This window comes from Anomaloglossus baeobatrachus, chromosome 3 (assembly GCF_048569485.1).
Source record: "Anomaloglossus baeobatrachus isolate aAnoBae1 chromosome 3, aAnoBae1.hap1, whole genome shotgun sequence".
Taxonomy (NCBI): Eukaryota; Metazoa; Chordata; class Amphibia; order Anura; family Aromobatidae; genus Anomaloglossus; species Anomaloglossus baeobatrachus.
In genome coordinates, this window is record NC_134355.1 from 366,608,245 (window position 1) to 366,627,448 (window position 19,204).

The 19,204-nt window shown below is 42.8% G+C and overlaps 1 long non-coding RNA gene across 1 annotated transcript in view; it reads left to right on the plus strand.

Moving 5' to 3' along the window:
- LOC142295303 (uncharacterized) overlaps positions 1–19,204 on the plus strand; it is a 204,227-nt gene that overhangs the window by 15,655 nt on the left and 169,368 nt on the right. Inside the window, exon 2 of the long non-coding RNA XR_012751411.1 lies at positions 16,381–16,466. This is a non-coding gene — a long non-coding RNA (uncharacterized LOC142295303). The remainder of the gene's footprint in view (positions 1–16,380; positions 16,467–19,204) is intronic.

Sequence of the window (19,204 nt, forward strand, 5' to 3'; positions counted from 1 at the left end):
TGCAGGGATACGGTGTAAAAATGTCACCACCAAATCTGAATCTCTTGGCCAAAAAAAACAATGTTTTCTGCCAGGAGATGCTAGTCTGTGAACCCAAATGTGAGTTCACTGAGTTTTCTAAAGGTCACCTGAGGTCAGGTTACCTGCGATTACAGGTGGAGAGCCATGGGAAGCTCAAGTTGTGACCGCAAATACCATGAATAACGTTACTGCTCGTCGTGCAGCTCAGTCTCTGCCTGAAGAGGACAGTCATGTTCTATGGCCAACCCCTGTCACTTCAGATGTAGCAGAACTGGAATCGTCATGGGGCCTCGTATGGATTACGTTGGACTTGGGTGTTTTGAAGGTTAATAAAGTGGTGAAAGAGGGTGTTTTTTGTATTTCATTTCAAATAAAAGGATTTCTTGGGTGCTTGGGGGGAGAAATGAGAAGGGGAACTATTTTTTTTTTTTTTTGTTTTTTTTTTTTAAATATTAAATTATTTATTAGTATTTTGATACACAGCCAAGATTAGTGCACAGCTAAGGACTGCAGCTTCTAGCCATATGCCTTATCTGTGCTGGGTATCATATGTGGGGACTCTACACCTATATATATTTTTAATCAGTTTTACACCACAATAGAGTCCCGCAGACAGGGAGTATGATTGGTTGCAGTCAGATGTGTCCCCAGCCTGTGTGACGGTCTGCAACCAGTCAGACACGGGAACAGGCGGTGGGAGGGTGTTAAAAATATACTCTTCAATATATTTTTCTTCAAATACGTAAAAGCGCATGAAAGAAAGAACTTCAAAAATGTAAAAAATAAATGTATTTTATCTATTTAAAATGGTTGCCAGGGTTCAGTTACAGAAAGGAAAAATAATATACTTCATTAGCTTACGTAAGAGTTCAATTAGTCCATACTGATCAATAGAAAATCTTCATCCATCTCTCCTTGGATTCTGAATGGTAAGGCAAGGGTGATATACCGTAGGCTTGACAGCATGTGTTCATTTTGCAGCCTGGAAGGCTTCTGGTACAGTAGGCGATGTGCAGGAGCAGAAGTAGCCCCCTCCATCGTGTGTTATATGACAACTGTCCAATCCATATAGGGTGTTTCAACTGAACACAGTTCCATATGACATAATCACTAGAAGCTTCCAGGAGGAAGTATATATATATAACTAAGTACCATGCTTATGTCAGCATTTATCCATACTTAATACAGATACCTTATTATTTATTTCTTATAAAAACTTTATCAATAAACTATGCCCTCCAACATAAACAGAACTGTGAACATATATGTCCTACTATAAAATATTTGATAACTAGATATATTAATTTTAATGTTTTTACAATTCCCCCTTGAAGCGGGTGAATTATTAATTATTATTAATGAAACCCCAAAAATTAATTAATACATCATTAAAATAACAAATCTTCTTTCCTTATTTGGCGATAATGGATTATTATCAATAATAATGATGAATAATAATCAATTTGCATTATTCATGTTGTAAGTTCAATAATATAATAATGTGGATTCATGTTATGGTAGGCCGTGACTGATTAATCATATAAAAATATATAATTATACTTCGCTAGACCTAAAAAGATGCAAAACAAATCCGGTCACCATATGATGTCCTCTGAGTTGATGTCTTCTTATCTCCGATGTAATCTGGCATAAACACAGTCTCTTAGAAGTCAATCCTTTGATAAAAGATGAATGGTTACCAATTTAATACAGTCCCGTATTGCGTTTATCATCGTTAGATCAAGTCCATAAGCTTTATTCTTTATTACAAAGTCCATAGCCAATGTTGATAAACCACAGTTCATAAGTGTAGAAGAATAGCATCAGTCTTTGTTGTCTGTGCAGTGTAATTTACATTAGTCACCTTTATCCTCCGCGCTGCCTGTTGTCAAATCCTGGAACAGATGTTAAGACGTTCTTGGTCAGCACGACAGGGGTTAACTTTAACACGTCATTGCTCTTCTTAGTAACTGTAGTGAGGTCTTAAGGTACAGACCATGTGTCTGGGTCATCCATCCTGGAACCATAAGATCACTGTGTTTTTGAGGTTCAAACGCGGTAAGTATTTTGTATGTAACACAGTCTTATTTGAGACGTTACCTTTTGGACCTTTTTGTAGAATCCCTTTTAACTTTAGAAAAATTATAAAGTCTTTTTATCTTCTGTAATCTTGATTGAAGACTGATTCATTCCCTAATCTAGATACCAAATATGGCAATAACTATCACTAATAAATGTCACAGCGTATCATAACTCTAATACTATAATACCATGTCATTATTATTATCGTAGAAGTATTAATATAATTGATACTTAGAATGATAAAATACTGCATAATGGTATAGTGTGACGGGAGTGTACAACAGAGCAAAGGATGGACGAGGCCGAGGGACGATCCAACAGGTTTATTCACAAGAACACTGGAACAGCACATGATAAGTCCACGTAAAACAGATTCGGGGGCCCTTCCCGACAATCCTCGGACCGGATTACAAAGCAATCGTCCTTACAGTAGTCCAAAGAGTTCCACACAATCCCACGGGCCGCCACACAGGCCTAGCTCCGTCCGTGTCCACAGCCACCCAGGCTGGGAGCTGCTTCTTCTCTTTAAGTTTCAGCTCACTCTGAAGTTACAAAAAGGGAAATGTATTGTCTGTGCTGCTTGACCAGCCCACCATGTTTGTTCAGGGGGTGGGGGTCACACATCCTATCATCAATGGTTTGGTCCATCACAGGGCTCCAATATGTCTGCCAGCCACAGTAGATGAAGGGATCCCCTGCTGTAAAGAACAATGACTATTCCTTCACTGGCCAATGCAATTACAGATTAGATACACAACTCTGGAAAGAAGAGGACAGGCTATTTACATAATCACATTAGATGCCAAGACTGCAATTGTATGAGAGAGACACATTGAGACCAGTAGCTCCCCCAAGGAAATACATGAATTACAACTAATACAACCAGGGAAATATACATATCATGACATAGTATCACAGCATATACAGTGAGAGGGTAAATTACATCTTCACAATCCCTCCCCCTCCCAACTTGTGTACGTACTAGGGACCTCTACAGGTCACTGGTTAAGTACACACAGGCAGAGCGTTACTTACATGTGGCTTCATGCAGCCACGAATTGGCATCGTAGCTCTCCCACATCATTGCCCAGGAGAACAGCTGCAGGCAGACCACCCATCACCCCAACCACACATCGCCTGACCCCAAAACCAAAGTTCAGATCCACAGTGGCTGTGGGAATAGTCCTCCATTGTCCACCAGCCAGTTCAATAACAATCCCAGGTCCTCTATGGATTGCCTCAGGCCGAACCACTCGGGGATCAGCCAGTGTGAGGAAAGCACCCGAGTCACAAAATCCAACAAGTCTCTGTCCATCCAGCACAACCTCCTGCAAGTGCTTACCTCGATGAGCAGAAGTCGTCATAACTGCGGGTCGCACCCCGTAAACTCCTGGTGGTGCAACATGGGGGGCTGAGTCAGTAGGCCAGTCCTCACATAACGGTGCCACATCTTCCTCCATGGCACTGGGCTGTAAATAATTAACGATCCGATTGGGTGCAGGATCAGTCCTCATTTGAACAGCTGGGCAGGAGACTTGCCGATGCCCTGGCTGTCCACATTGATAGCATCTGAGCTGGGTCTCCCTCCATCCAAGGCGTCCTCTTGGGTAAGGGGTAGGGGAACTTTGAGGCCGGCTCCCACCTGAAGGTGCTGTAGGGGTTTGAGGATGATTCCTCCATGGCCTGGCTGGGCATGAGGCCTGCAAATGCCCGGGATGCCTACAAACATAACACCTGCGCTCTGTTACTTCCTCTCCCCGGCGTATTCCAGAAAGTGCAGTAGAAGCAACTGGAGGCACATTAACACGGGTATCAACATGTGGTGGCTTAGAGGAACGGGGAACAATGGGGACAGAATAACTGGGGGCATCCGGTGTTGTGGAGCTGTTAGGCGTCTCTCCATCCTCCAACAGAACCCTCCACTGAGGCTTGATGGTGAGAGCCTCATCAGCGAGAGCAGCAGCTTCCTCCACTGTCGCTGGTTTTCTCTCACGCACCCATTCCCGGATCTCAGCGGGGCACTGGGCAAAGAATTGTTCTTTTAGGATGACCTGCAGGAAGGTCTCCCAAGATAAGGCCTCCTCTGCCTCCAGCCAGCGATTACATATTTGTTTGAGTCTATGAGCATATATCTTAAAAGACACTTCCCCATCACAGGCTAAAGCACGGAACTGAGTCCTGTAAGTGTCTGGGGTCACAGCATAATGTTCTAGAATAGTCTGTTTAATATCCGCATACTCACAGTTCCACCGAGGGTCCATAGCTCTATAGGCTTCAGCAGCTCCCCCCTCTAGGAGCCCAACCAGATGCCGGACACGCTCCCTGTCCGGGACTTCCATTAATCGACACTGATGCTCAAAGTCCTGGAAGAAGCCCTCAATGTCGCCTGCAGCTTCATTAAACGGCTTAAAGTCTTTGCGGGACACCCTGGGAAGTTCCCTCATGATGGGTGCTGGGGTTACAGTCTGTCTGGAACCTCTCGCGGCTTCCACAGCGAGCTCCTTATCCAGCAGTGCCATCTCCTCCATCCTGCGCTCCTTCTCTTTAGCTCCACGCATGGCCTCCCTCTTATCTTCTATGGTGGCCTCATCTCCAAGCAGTGCCATCTCCTCCTTGTACCACACAACCCATTGACTTTTTTGGGTATTCACCTCCGGCTGCCGTCTTTCTTCCGTTTGCTGTGAGGATCCTTCCTCCACGTCATTTTGCGAACAGACTCCTTCTAGCGCCTCAATCAGCTGCTCCTTGGAGAGTCCTTTGAAACGAACTCCTACTTCACGGGCCTTTGATTGCAGGCTCCCCAAAGTCCAGGTCTTGTACTCTGCAGTGCTGGTTCCTGATGTTGAGCCATTGTCCTCCATTCCTTCTGCTCTGATCCCAGCGCTGCCAACCAGTTTGTGACGGGAGTGTACAACAGAGCAAAGGATGGACGAGGCCGAGGGACGATCCAACAGGTTTATTCACAAGAACACTGGAACAGCACACGATAAGTCCACGTAAAACAGATTCGGGGGCCCTTCCCGACAATCCTCGGACCGGATTACAAAGCAATCGTCCTTACAGTAGTCCAAAGAGTTCCACACAATCCCACGGGCCGCCACACAGGCCTAGCTCCGTCCGTGTCCACAGCCACCCAGGCTGGGAGCTGCTTCTTCTCTTTAAGTTTCAGCTCACTCTGAAGTTACAAAAAGGGAAATGCATTGTCTGTGCTGCTTGACCAGCCCACCATGTTTGTTCAGGGGGTGGGGGTCACACATCCTATCATCAATGGTGTGGTCCATCACAGGGCTCCAATATGTCTGCCAGCCACAGTAGATGAAGGGATCCCCTGCTGTAAAGAACAATGACTATTCCTTCACTGGCCAATGCAATTACAGATTAGATACACAACTCTGGAAAGAAGAGGACAGGCTATTTACATAATCACTAGTGATGAGCGAGCATGCTTGTCACTACTCGGTACTCGCACGAGTATCGCTGTACTCGGGCTGCTCGGCGGGGACCGAGTAATCTCGCGATACTCGTGCTGTACTCGTGGTCTTCATTTCTGCATGTTGGCGCTCTTTTGAGAGCCAGCCCTCATGCAGGGATTGGCTGGCAGACCACTGCAATGCCACAGCCCTGTTAGTTGTGGAATTGCAGTGATTGGCCGGCCTGCACAGCGTGACCGAGCCTTTATATCGGCCGGCGCGCTGTGCTCTGCTCACAGCTATTCAGACAGTCAGTGTAGGGAGAGTGTCGCTGATTCAGGGAAAGCTTTGCGGCCCTTTATAGCTTTTTCAGTTGCAGGGCTGCAAACAGTGTGACCAAAAGTCCTTCTCAGGACTATTCTAGTTGTATACAGGCAGGCAGGGTATAGCCAGGTCGGAGTACAGTAGCAGAGTCCTTCTCAGGACTACTGTTGCTATATACAGGCAGGGTATAGCCAGGTCTGAATACAGGCTAGTGACCAAAAGAGTCCTTGTCAGGACTATTGTACCAGTATACAGGCAGGCAGGCAGGCAGGGTAGTGGTGACCGTATACCAGCCTTCATCATATCTGGGGCTGGTGTACACAGTGTAAAACAGTCCAGATAGTGTCTGACTTGTCTGTAATTGTCGCTCCCCAAAAAAACCTGTTAGGTTATTATTGCGTCCGTGCTTGGTTTTTAAAACCGCACGTGTGTGCCTGTTGGTGGCAGCGTACAGGTGCACTTGTGTGCAATTTCCACACACTTTGATATAACGCACAAGTAGTGAATATACACGTCAGCAGTGCACAGCATTGCAAAATGCGCAAGGGCATTGGCAAGGAACAAGGAAGTGGACGTGATGGTGGTGCAGGCAGAGGCCGAGGTCGTGGGCAAGCTCTAATTTCGCCACAACAAAGGGCCACATCTAGTCGCTCGCACGTCCTGTCCCAAATTCTTGGGGACCGCAGCAGTACACCGCTCTTGAACCAAGACCAGTGTCAACAGGTTGTTAGTTGGATAGCAGATAATGCTTCCAGTCAGATTGGCACCACCACAAACACTCTGTCTTCCACACGGTCAAGTGTCAGTAGCCGTGATACTGCACCGCACATTTCTGAACCTGATCCTCCTTCCTACCACCAGGCTGAGTACACGTCCTCCTCGGACATTAATGATCCCACACTTGGACACTCGGAAGAGCTGTTCACGTTTCCATTCACACATTCTGGCCTCTCGCCAGCTCATATTGAAGTGGGTCATGAGGAGATCGTCTGTACAGATGGCCAAATATTTGAGCAGCCACGTTCTCACGAAGTTGGCAACGTGTCTCAACAAGTGGTGGACGATGATGAGACACAATTGTCAGCAAGTCAGGAGGAGGAGCAGGGTGCGGAAGAGGAAGACGACGTGGTGGATGATCCAGTAACTGACCCAACCTGGCAGGAGGATATGCAGAGCGAGGACAGCAGTGCACAGGGGGAGGGAGGCGTAGCATCACAACAGGCAGTAAGAAGCAGGGTGGTGGCCCCAGGCAGAAGTCAGGCAACCGTTCCCCGGAACAACACGACGACACAAGGTGCCTGTACAAATGTTAGGTCTTCCCGAGTCTGGCAGTTTTTTAAGTTGGATCCAGATGATTCAAAAAAGGCCATTTGCAACACCTGCCGTGCCAGCATCAGCAGGGGTACCAAAACTAGCAGCCTGACCACCACCAGCATGATCAGGCACATGTCAGCCAAGCACCCGACTTTGTGGGAAGTACAACAGAGTCGAGGAGCAGTGCTTGCTGATGTCACTGCTACGTCTTCGCTGGTTGTGCATGCGAGCCAATCCTCTGTCCATGCTGCCTGCGAACAAGCCTCCTCCACTCCTGCACCTGCAGTTGCCTACGCAGAAAGAACACCATCATCAAGCACGTCCTTGTCCCAGCGCAGCGTTCAGTTATCCATTCAGCAAACCTTTGAACGCAGGCGCAAATACACTGCCAACACCCCACATGCCACAGTTCTAAATGCTAACATTTCGCGACTGCTTGCGCTGGAAATGTTGCCTTTTAGGCTGGTGGAGACTGAAGCATTCCGTGACCTGATGGCGGCAGCTGTCCCACGTTACTCGGTCCCCAGCCGCCACTATTTCTCCCGGTGTGCCGTCCCCGCGTTGCATAACCACGTGTCACAAAACATCACACGTGCCCTGAACAACGCTGTTTCACCCAAGGTCCACCTAACCACAGACACGTGGACAAGTGCTTGTGGGCAAGGCCGCTACATCTCGTTGACGGCACACTGGGTTAATATTGTGGAAGCTGGGACCCAGTCTGAGCGAGGGACGGAACACGTCCTTCCCACACCAAGGTTTGCAGGCCCTACCTCAGTCAGTGTTTCACCCACACTCTACAGCTCCGGAATGTCATGCTCTTCAGCCTCCTCCTCCTCCTGCGCATCCTCATCCACTGTGCCCTCCACACCAGTCACAAGCTGGAAGCACTGCAGCACTGCCTCGGCGAAGCGGCAACAGGCTGTGCTGAAGCTAATCTGCATAGGTGACAAACCCCACAATGCAGAAGAGCTGTGGACAGCTCTGAAACAGCAGGCAGATCACTGGCTCACACCTCTGAACCTAAAGCCAGGAAAGGTCGTGTGTGACAATGGCCGGAACCTGGTGGCGGCTTTGAGGCGAGGCCAGCTGACACATGTTCCATGCGTGGCCCATGTGCTCAACCTCGTGGTTCAGCGGTTTATAAAGTCATACCCAGAGCTGTCTGATCTACTGGTAAAAGTTTGCCGCCTGTCTGCACATTTTCGAAAGTCACCTACTGCTTCAGCCGGCCTTGCCGGCTTTCAGCGCCGTTTGCATCTTCCGGCTCACAGACTGGTGTGTGATGTCCCCACGCGTTGGAATTCAACTCTGCACATGTTGGTCAGGATATGTGAGCAGAAGAGGGCAGTTGTTGAGTACCTGCATCACCTAAGCCGTCGGGAAATGGGTCAAACTCCACACATAACACCTGAGGAGTGGAGATGGATGTCAGACCTATGTACCATCCTCCAAAACTTTGAGGACTCCACCAAGATGGTGAGTGGTGATGACGCCATTATTAGCGTCACCATACCGCTACTCTGCCTTCTAAAACGGTCTCTGCTGAAAATCAAACATGATGCATTGCAGGCGGAGCGCGATGAGTTGCAGCAAGAAACAGTAGTGGGTGTGGGTGATAACACACAGCCCAGCCTCGTCTCATCACAACGTGCAGTGGAGGACTATGACGAGGAGGAGGATGAAGACATGGAGCAACTCTCCGGCCAAATTGAGGATATGACATGCACACCAGTCATATCCTCGGTTCAGCGTGGCTGGCCAGAGGACAGGGTAGATGAGGAGGAGGAGGAGGACAGCATGTTCAGTCATCTTGTTGGTCAGGCTACTGAAGTCCTGGCTGTTAAGAGTCTGGCGCACATGGCTGACTTTATGGTAAGCTGCCTGTCTCGTGACCCTCGCGTTAAGAACATCTTGGCCGACAATCATTACTGGTTGGTAACACTGTTAGACCCACGCTACAAGGAGAACTTTTTGTCTCTTATTCCCGTGGAGGAGAGGTCAACCAAAATGCAGCAGTTTCGGAAGGCCATACTCACGGAAGTAGGCAAAGCATTCCCCTCACAAAACGCTAGCGGCATAGGTCATGAATCAGTGGACAACCGAGGCGTACAGCCGAGAGAGGCACAAGTCCAATCCGCCAGAGGTAGGGGAACAGTCTTTAAGATGTGGGACAGTTTTCTCAGCCCCTCACGTACCACAGCCCCTGAGGTGCGGGGTAGTGCCACAAGAAATCCTAAGTTTGCCCAGATGCTGAAGGAGTACCTTGCAGATCGAACAACAGTACTCCGACATTCCTCTGTGCCTTATAATTATTGGGTATCCAAGCTGGACACGTGGCATGAATTGGCTCTCTACGCCTTGGAAGTCCTGGCCTGCCCTGCTGCTAGCGTTTTGTCAGAGCGTGTTTTTAGTGCCGCAGGTGGAATCATTACAGATAAACGCACCCGCCTGTCAACTGAAAATGCTGACAGGCTGACTCTGATCAAGATGAACAAGGGTTGGATTGGGCCAGACTTCACCACACCACCAGCAAATGAGAGCGGAATTTAAAGTTTGCCATGTACCTCCACTCACCCATGGGTACACACTTCTGGACTTTGGATAATCGCTGGACTCCTCCTCCTTCTCCTCATGCGCCACCATGATGATGACCGTTACAAATTGCAATACTTAGGCCTTTGTTTCAGGTATACCACCAGTGGTAAATTTTTTCGCCCATTCTTTGCAGAATGGACATTACAACGACAGGAGACCCGCTCCTTTGCAATGGGAACAATGTTTTGAGGCCCTCATGCACGTCTCTACCCAGGGACAACGTGGAGCCTCCCAATTTTTGGCTGCCCTGCCTAAGGGCTATACTATAATACACCCACTTCCTTAAAATGGACACTTAATGTTTTGAGGCCCTCATGCACGTCTCTACCCAGGGACAATGTGGAGCCTCCCAATTTTTTGCTGCCCTGGCAAAGGGCTATACTGAAATAGACCCACTTCCTTACAATGGGCACTTCAGGTTTACAGGCCATCATGCACGTCTCTACCCAGGGACAACGTGGAGCCTCCCAATTTTTGGCTGCCCTGCCTAAGGGCTATACTATAATACACCCACTTCCTTAAAATGGACACTTAATGTTTTGAGGCCCTCATGCACGTCTCTACCCAGGGACAACGTGGAGCCTCCCAATTTTTGGCTGCCCTGCCTAAGGGCTATACTATAATACACCCACTTCCTTAAAATGGACACTTAATGTTTTGAGGCCCTCATGCACGTCTCTACCCAGGGACAATGTGGAGCCTCCCAATTTTTGGCTGCCCTGGCAAAGGGCTATACTGAAATAGACCCACTTCCTTACAATGGGCACTTCAGGTTTAAAGGCCCTCATGCACGTCTCTACCCAGGGACAACGTGGAGCCTCCCAATTTTTGGCTGCCCTGCCTAAGGGCTATACTACAATAGACCCACTTCCTTCCAATGGGCACTTCAGGTTTACAGGCCCTCATGCACGTCTGTATGCAGGGGCATTGGTGAACCTCACAATTTTGGACTGCCCTGGCAAAGGAAAATACTACAAAGACTCACTTCCTCAAAATGGGCACATTAGACTCAAGAGGCCTTCATGTACGTCTCTTCTCAGGGACATCGGAGTGCCACACAATGTTTTCACGTAAAATCTTTCATGTATTAATCTCAAAAAGTAACATACACCAGCTCTATCTCACTATTGGGTATGTGCCCTTAACATTTCCGCCATGAAAAATCATTTTGGGGTCATTTTGGAAGGTTTTCTGGTGAGTCCGTAAAAATGGCGTAAAACGCGGACAAAATTGTTCACAGCTGTGACTTTTCAGTGATAAATGCTTCAAGGGGTCTTCCCCATGCTGTTGCCATGTCATTTGAGCACTCTTCTGAGACTTTTGTGACATTTTTAGGGTTTCTCCATGCTGCCGGGGGGTCATTTCACAAAAATACTCGGGTCTCCCATAGGATAACATTGGGCTCGTTGCTCGGCCCGAGTACACGAGTATCTTGGGATGCTCGGCCCGAGCTTCGAGCACCCGAGCTTTTTAGTACTCGCTCATCACTAATAATCACATTAGATGCCAAGACTGCAATTGTATGAGAGAGACACATTGAGACCAGTAGCTCCCCCAAGGAAATACATGAATTACAACTAATACAACCAGGGAAATATACATATCATGACATAGTATCACAGCATATACAGTGAGAGGGTAAATTACATCTTCACATATAGACAATAGTATTCTCATGTAACGACCTTTTTTTATCATTGGTGTATTACTTTTCAAAACCCATAGGTGGCAATGTGTTGAATGTAACCAAAATGTAATATAAAATATGAAATAATATAATGTGTACCTATAACATGTACCATATTATAAATATGAAAGGCAACAATGTGGCTTATTTAGTTAGATCATTTGTAAAATTATAAACCAAAGCAAATAACCTTTTAGAAAAGACTGGATGATTCCATCAAAACACAATAATACCCATTATAAATTATTATTGATTAAGAAATATAATATATATATTTTTTGTAAATATAGGAAGGTAAACCTAGATGTACCTCGATCTTCCATCTTTATTACTCTAATTTAATTTATTTGATCTGTCTATTATTTATTAAATAACCTACTATATAAGAAAATGTGCAACTATAAGTAATATTTCATCCTTATTGTGTTAACATACTAATATAAAAATAATGTATTACTAGGAAGTAAATAATTGTATATATTGATGAAGGAAGTATTCTTTTCTTCCAAAAAGTGGAACTTTCCCTTTTAATATGATTCATATTTAATAAAGTAATATTCTTATATTATATATTACTTAACTAAATATTGAAGTGTTTTCTCAATTGAGATATTTAAAATTTGAAGGAAAAATAAAAAAATGTATAATTAAAATTTTGATTACAAATTTGAATATTAAATAAAAATAATTAATATAAAAAATAGGAATAAAAGGAAAAATGGAAATTGGAATAAAAATAAAAATTGAAATAAAATAAGGCCTTCTATGTATATAACACTTATGTCTTTAATAATACATAACCTTAATATTACCGGTATCTTATAGGATTTCCATACCTATCATATCAGTAACCTATAAAAATAATTAAGTCATGTAACTTTGCAGATAATACTCTTCTCTTAGTATATCAATGCATTATGATATACTTCAAATATATATATATATATTTTTTTATTCCCAATTCTTCCTTTGTACTTGAAATATTAATTATTAAAGTATTCTGTAGACACATATATTTATCAAATATAAATGTGTGATTGAGACCAAACCTTTTCCTTTTAATATCATCAAATATGATGTTATAAAAATTAATATGTCAAGATTAAATTAAATTAAAATTTATGTTGTATATCTTCAAGACCATATTATAAATATTACTTTCATATTTGAAAAGAAAAATGATTACCAATCTGTGTATCAGTAAAAGAAGTAAGTAACACAAACCTGTATAAAAATCAAAACGTTAAAACCTTATTCTAGAATGTAACTCTTCAGAATAAACCCTTAATGAAGATCCTAACATAGCTATACTAAAGAAATATGTCTAAGAATAAAATATATTCGGTATAAATTCCTTCATTATTTATACTTATATACTATAACTTATTTATTATAATAATATACATACATATTATAACCTCGAAGTTAAAACAAAAATTCCTTTTTTTTTTCTCTTTTGGAAGCTTCAAAAACCTCTTAACCATGTAATTGACATTGGCAGCTGCTCAGACAATAAATTATTCATAGACACATCTATGCACACAAGACTGTTATGGTTCTTTAATATACATCCACATAGAAACATTGACAGACACATATCCCTGTTCTTGATTTTCAATTTCTCTATGCGCATCTCAAAACTTCTTGAAGTATACGAATAATTTATTACATATACTCATGAGAAATAGGTACCTTTGATAGTCACATACTGTACATTTGACCATAGAACAAACAGACACTTATTATTATTAGCTTTAGTAATTCAAAAGTCACATGCTCTGGTTAGGTGCAAAGAACACCATTCCAAAACAGCAAGCAGTTTTACTCCACTCCAAAGCTCAGATTACATTTCTAATAACGCTAAAGAAGATATATATTCATAAAAGAAACGTTAAACTAATGGTTCTCTGGCAATTGGTACCTGAGAAAATAATAATTATTATTAATCATGCTTTCGCGATTAACCTTACACAATAAGATATATGTTACCTGATTGAGGACAATAACAAATTTATAAATAAAAAGTTAATACTTCATCAATCTGCTTTACTGATAAATTCTGAGGGAAATAAAAGAATAAAATTATTATCATATTTATGATAATAAATGAAACACATAGAATCAGTTACTTTCTCTTATTATTACATTTTAAATATTATTATTCATATACAGAGATCAAATTATTAATTTATAACATTAAACTATCATTTAACTAAATGAAAATATGAATTTGATTATACTATCACTACTTTTAATATATATAATATATATATATATGTGTGTGTGTAATGCATAGATTCACTGTATATGAATAATCATGATTATCAAATAGCAAAATTACTTTATCTAGAAAACCCCTTTTATTCAGCTAAAACCCAAACCTCAATTTTTTTCAAGATCCGATCTATTACAGTAATTTCCAGAAAATTGGAATGGAAATTATTTTGTAACTCAATTTTTCTCCTTAAATGAAAAAGAATGTTTCTTTCTGAAAGACCACCCAGCTGTTGCTGGCTGTCAAATTTTCTGGACAACTTATTTTCTTCTTTCAATAGTAACCCGGGGAGAAAATCTGCACAAGACACCTGTTTCTGTCTTTCAAAACTTTTACTCATCATTTGTCTGGGATCATCAATATCTGATCCTGTGACCAATCCCTTCACTGGAGACAAGGGAAACAAAGGTTTTTCCTGTGGAAAAAGATTTTTAGATGATAATTGTGATGGATTGTATGACTTGTAATTTATATGCAAATTCCTGCGAATTTCATACATTTTGTCACAAAAATATCTGGATCTGGGAGACACTGTTGGCTTTTCACAGAATCTCACCCTTTTTCGTGTTGGTTTTTCAGAATTAATTAATTTCTGTTTTGATTGACTTTGATTATTTCTAACAAAATCGATAAATGTCGTACATTCGAATAGGGACTTTTTATTTAATGCCACCGCACAGGCTGCATTATCAAGGAAATTAAATTTCCTTATGAATGTGGAAATTAAAGATTTTAATCTGACATTTGGAATGACCGCCCTATATAATCATTCAAAAACGGACATAAATGAGAACGTACTTTCATTCTCTTCAATTTGTAATTCCTTTAACATCTCATAATCTGCATTCGCTTCATTCCTTGCACAGAAAATGAGATTTTTCAGCCTTATGATATCGTTATCATTTGAACAATCAAATGTCTCATTGTCAGAAGACTTTTTTAATGCCAATTGTCTAAAGAAATGCTGAGGTATCCACATATCAAATACCTGAGTCTTCTCACTATTGGTTACATTTAATTTCTCAACGGAGCTTTCAAATATCTCTGAATTTCTGCAAACATGTATTTTAGGATTATATGCGGGAATTAATTTGCATAAGTCCAATAGACTCTTTCTAAGTTTAATCCTAACTTAGTCTGTTCTATTTTTAGAAACTGATCGTCGCCATTTTCTCTCTGCACGTGTCCTTCTCTGACAACTTTCTGCACGTCCCCTACTCTGGCTCCTCCCCCTTCTGGCTTCTCTACGTCATTTCCTGCTTCTTTCCCAGTATCCTGAAAGTCACCTTGAATACACAGCACATGTCTGCCGCCATTGTCAAGATTCTGATTTGCAAAATTACAGTCTAAATCTGACTTTTCATTTGCAACATTACAGTCGGAATTCACAATATCACTGACTGACATTCCAGATTCTAAGCAGTCTTTAGATTTCTCTATCACTGACTTTCCTGACACTTCAGGTTGTCTATTTCCACCATTTTTACATTTTTCTATGATTAACTTGTGAAATTCATAGACTAAATGACAGACATTTCTGATTTTCTGTTTCTCTCTATTAAAAGACCTTGCACATTCTATACGTGAATTCTCAAGTTCACACTCCCCATAAAAGCGTAACCAAAGCTCTTCCACATTAGAAATATCTGAATAAATGAACTGAAGTTTACTTTGCTTAACATATGAAGAGATAAAATCCATTTTGTTACCTGAAATGATCAGATGATCTCATGGATAATCCTCTAACACTTGATTCACCTTGTTCAGCACGTCCAATACTTCTTTTGGACTGACTTATTCTTTCTTGCTCAAAGATACGTCAAAAGTTAACTTCTGTGGCTTTGTAAAGTCTTTAAAGTTCATTTAAAAAAAACATTCATGCAACTTGACTTATACATATTTCCTAGGTTCTGCGTGATTTTTATAAATTGTCGATTCCTGATCCTTTGCAGGAGATACTTGAGATACTTATTACTTCTGACCCCCCCTATGCAAAGTGAAGGAACAACAAAAAATGTAAAAAAAATCACGAATGGCTGGCTCTCCAATATGTTAAAAATATACTCTTCAATATATTTTTCTTCAAATACGTAAAAGCGCAGGAAAGAAAGAACTTCAAAAATGTAAAAAATAAATGTATTTTATCTATTTAAAATGGTTGCCAGGGTTCAGTTACAGAAAGGAAAAATAATATACTTCATTAGCTTACGTAAGAGTTCAATTAGTCCATACTGATCAATAGAAAATCTTCATCCATCTCTCCTTGGATTCTGAATGATAAGGCAGGGGTGATATACCGTAGGCTTGACAGCATGTGTTCATTTTGCAGCCTGGAAGGCTTCTGGTACAGTAGGCGACGTGCAGGAGCAGAAGTAGCCCCCTCCATCGTGTGTTATATGACAACTGTCCAATCCATATAGGGTGTTTCAACTGAACACAGTTCCATATGACATAATCACTAGAAGCTTCCAGGAGGAAGTATATATATATAACTAAGTACCATGCTTATGTCAGCATTTATCCATACTTAATACAGATACCTTATTATTTATTTCTTATAAAAACTTTATCAATAAACTATGCCCTCCAACATAAACAGAACTGTGAACATATATGTCCTACTATAAAATATTTGATAACTAGATGTATTAATTTTAATGTTTTTACAGAGGGGAAGCAGTGAATATGGATGAGCAATAATGAGTAGCCCCCGAAGAAGAGTGCGCAGGAGCAGGTACAGCCACTCCAGAGACTGGTAAGTATAGAGCACTTACTCCAATCTCCCTTAATTCCTTCTACCACCATCTTTAAGCGCTGGATTCTGCCCCCATTGACTTATATAGAGACTGCCCAGATATCCATGATCAATTCCGGACATTTTTTTTTTTTAATCCAGTTATATCTGCGAATCCTGGTTATCTGCGTGTCCGCCCATCACTACTGTCAATCTTATTTTGTCTGCGGCTTCATGCAAGATCTCAACACATAGGTTAAGATGATTCTGAAAAAGGTCAGGAATCAACCCAGAACTACATGGGAGAACCTGGCCAATTACCTGAAGAGAGCTGGTCTCAAAGATTATCAGTAATAACATACTGTGCCATCATGGATTAAAATCTTGCAACACATCCACGGTCTCTCTGCTCATACCAGCACATGTTCAGGCCTGTTTGAAGATTGAAAATAAGGAATAACGTTTGGAACACCATTGTAAGTCTGAACTGGGTGCAAAAACCTAAAAAACATCACTATGGGGAGATAAGGTATGCACACTAGTGACTATGTAAGGGGAATACATGAAATAGCAGAAACTGCTGTGTGAATACTGACTTGAAAAATCCAATAGCTATATGTAAGAGTGAAAATGTGAAAAATGGAATCTGCATTACTGCCATGAACATATGAATCAAGAGAAATTTAGCTACTGAATTGATCAATGCAATAGAGCCCCAACACTACGCCAAAGTATTTCTCTACGTTGGGGTCCCTAGCTTGTGTGTGTCCTCTCATGCAGTTAAAAAACTTACAGTGTATGGGAAGCTGAGACCCAGGCTATTTATGCGTATGATATGGATTGGCAATAGGTGTGGTTGGGGAGGGTTCACAAACGAAAAACTACTAACAAATAAGGAATAACGTTTGGAACACCATTCTAAGTCTGAACTGGGTGCAAAAACCTAAAAAACATACATCACTATGGGGAGATAAGGTATGCACACCAGTGACTATGTAAGGGGAATACATGAAATAGCAGAAACTGCTGTGTGAATACTGACTTGAAAAATCCAATAGCTATATGTAAGAGTGAATATGTGAAAAATGGAATCTGCATTACTGCCATGAACATATGAATCAAGAGAAATTTAGCTACTGAATTGATCAATGCAATAGAGCCCCAACACTACGCCAAAGTATTTCTCTACTAAAGCTCGATAGTTCTAGATACGTTTGAGAACGGTTCTAGCAGCAAAAAGCAGGGCTTTTTACAGCTACAGTGTGCAGGAGCCATCGCTGGCAGCCTGCCAGAAGCTGGTAACCAAGATAAACATCGGGTATCCAAGCAAAGCGCTTTGGTTAGTAACCCGATGTTTATCCTAGTTACGTGCAGGAAGCCCACACTTCCCCGCTCAGCTCACTCTGCCCCCTCCTGCACGCGGCATGTACACACACACACACACTCACACTCACCTGTCCCCAGCCAAGCAGTCCACGACACTGACGTCCTCAGCGCCACCCACTTCGCACTCCGCCACCAGCACACATGGCTCCGCCCACCTGCACTCTGCACACATGGTCCCGCTCGGCTTACCTGCGGTGATGAAGTCCTGACCTCAGCGCTGTCACTGTCCTCCATGGCCGCTGCTTGTCACATCACCTTCTCTCGCTTCCGACCCGAGACTGACTAGCGGTGACGTCACGGGCTGCTCGCGATACTTGGCTGTGAAGGCGGCGGTCATTGAACTCAGTGACAGGTGCTGTCAGCAGTGCAGGAGATCAGCGCAGGTAATGTACCTCACTGACAGCAGCACTTATCCCATGCAGTGACCTGGGCTGACCCATTGATGTTAGCTCAGGTCACTGCACTGCTCTCCCAGCCAATGGGGAACATCGTGCTCTTCATTGACTGGGACAGTGTGGATCGTCATGGCAACCCCTTGGATTACACCAGACCTGGATTTGTTTTTCTTTCTAATAAATTGGTTGAAGAGGGAATGTATTGGGGAGTGTTTTTTCAAATAAAAATGTATTTGTCGTCTATTTTTTTTTATTACTGACTGGGTTGGTGATGTCGGGTATCTGATAGTCGCCTGACCTCACCAACCCCAGGGCTTGATGCCAGGTGACATTACACATCTGGTATTAACCCCATATATTACCCCGTTTGCCACCGCACCAGGGCGCGGGATGAGCTGGGGCGAAGCACCAGGATTGGCACATCTAATGGATGCGCCACTTCTGGGGCGGCTGCGGCCTGCTATTTTTAGGCTGGGGAGAGTCCAATAACCATGGACCTCCCTAGTCTGAGAATATCAGACCCCAGCTGTCTGCTTTACCTTGGCTGGTGATCCAATTTTGGGGGGACCCCTACGTGTTTTTTTTCTTTATTATTTATTTAATTTAAAATAACAGCGTGGGGTGCCCTCAGTTTTGGATTACCAGCCAAGGTGAGGTTGCCAGCTGTGGTCTGCAGGCTGCAGCCGTCTGCTTTACCCTAGCTGGCTACAAAAATAGGGGGAACCCTACGTCATTTTTTTTTTTTTCATTTTTTTGGCTAAATACAAAGCTAAGCACCCCTTAGTGCCACATGAAAGGCACCAAAGGGTGCAAAATTACAAAATGCAGGAGAGTGGGACATTATATGTCTTTCTGCCATTATGACAGAAAAGACTGATATGAAGTGCACAAGCACAAGAAAATCACCAGAGCGCTCTACGCTGTGAAGAGCAGTAGAAAATGGCACTGGAGTGAAAATGTGACCGCCTCATGTAGGAT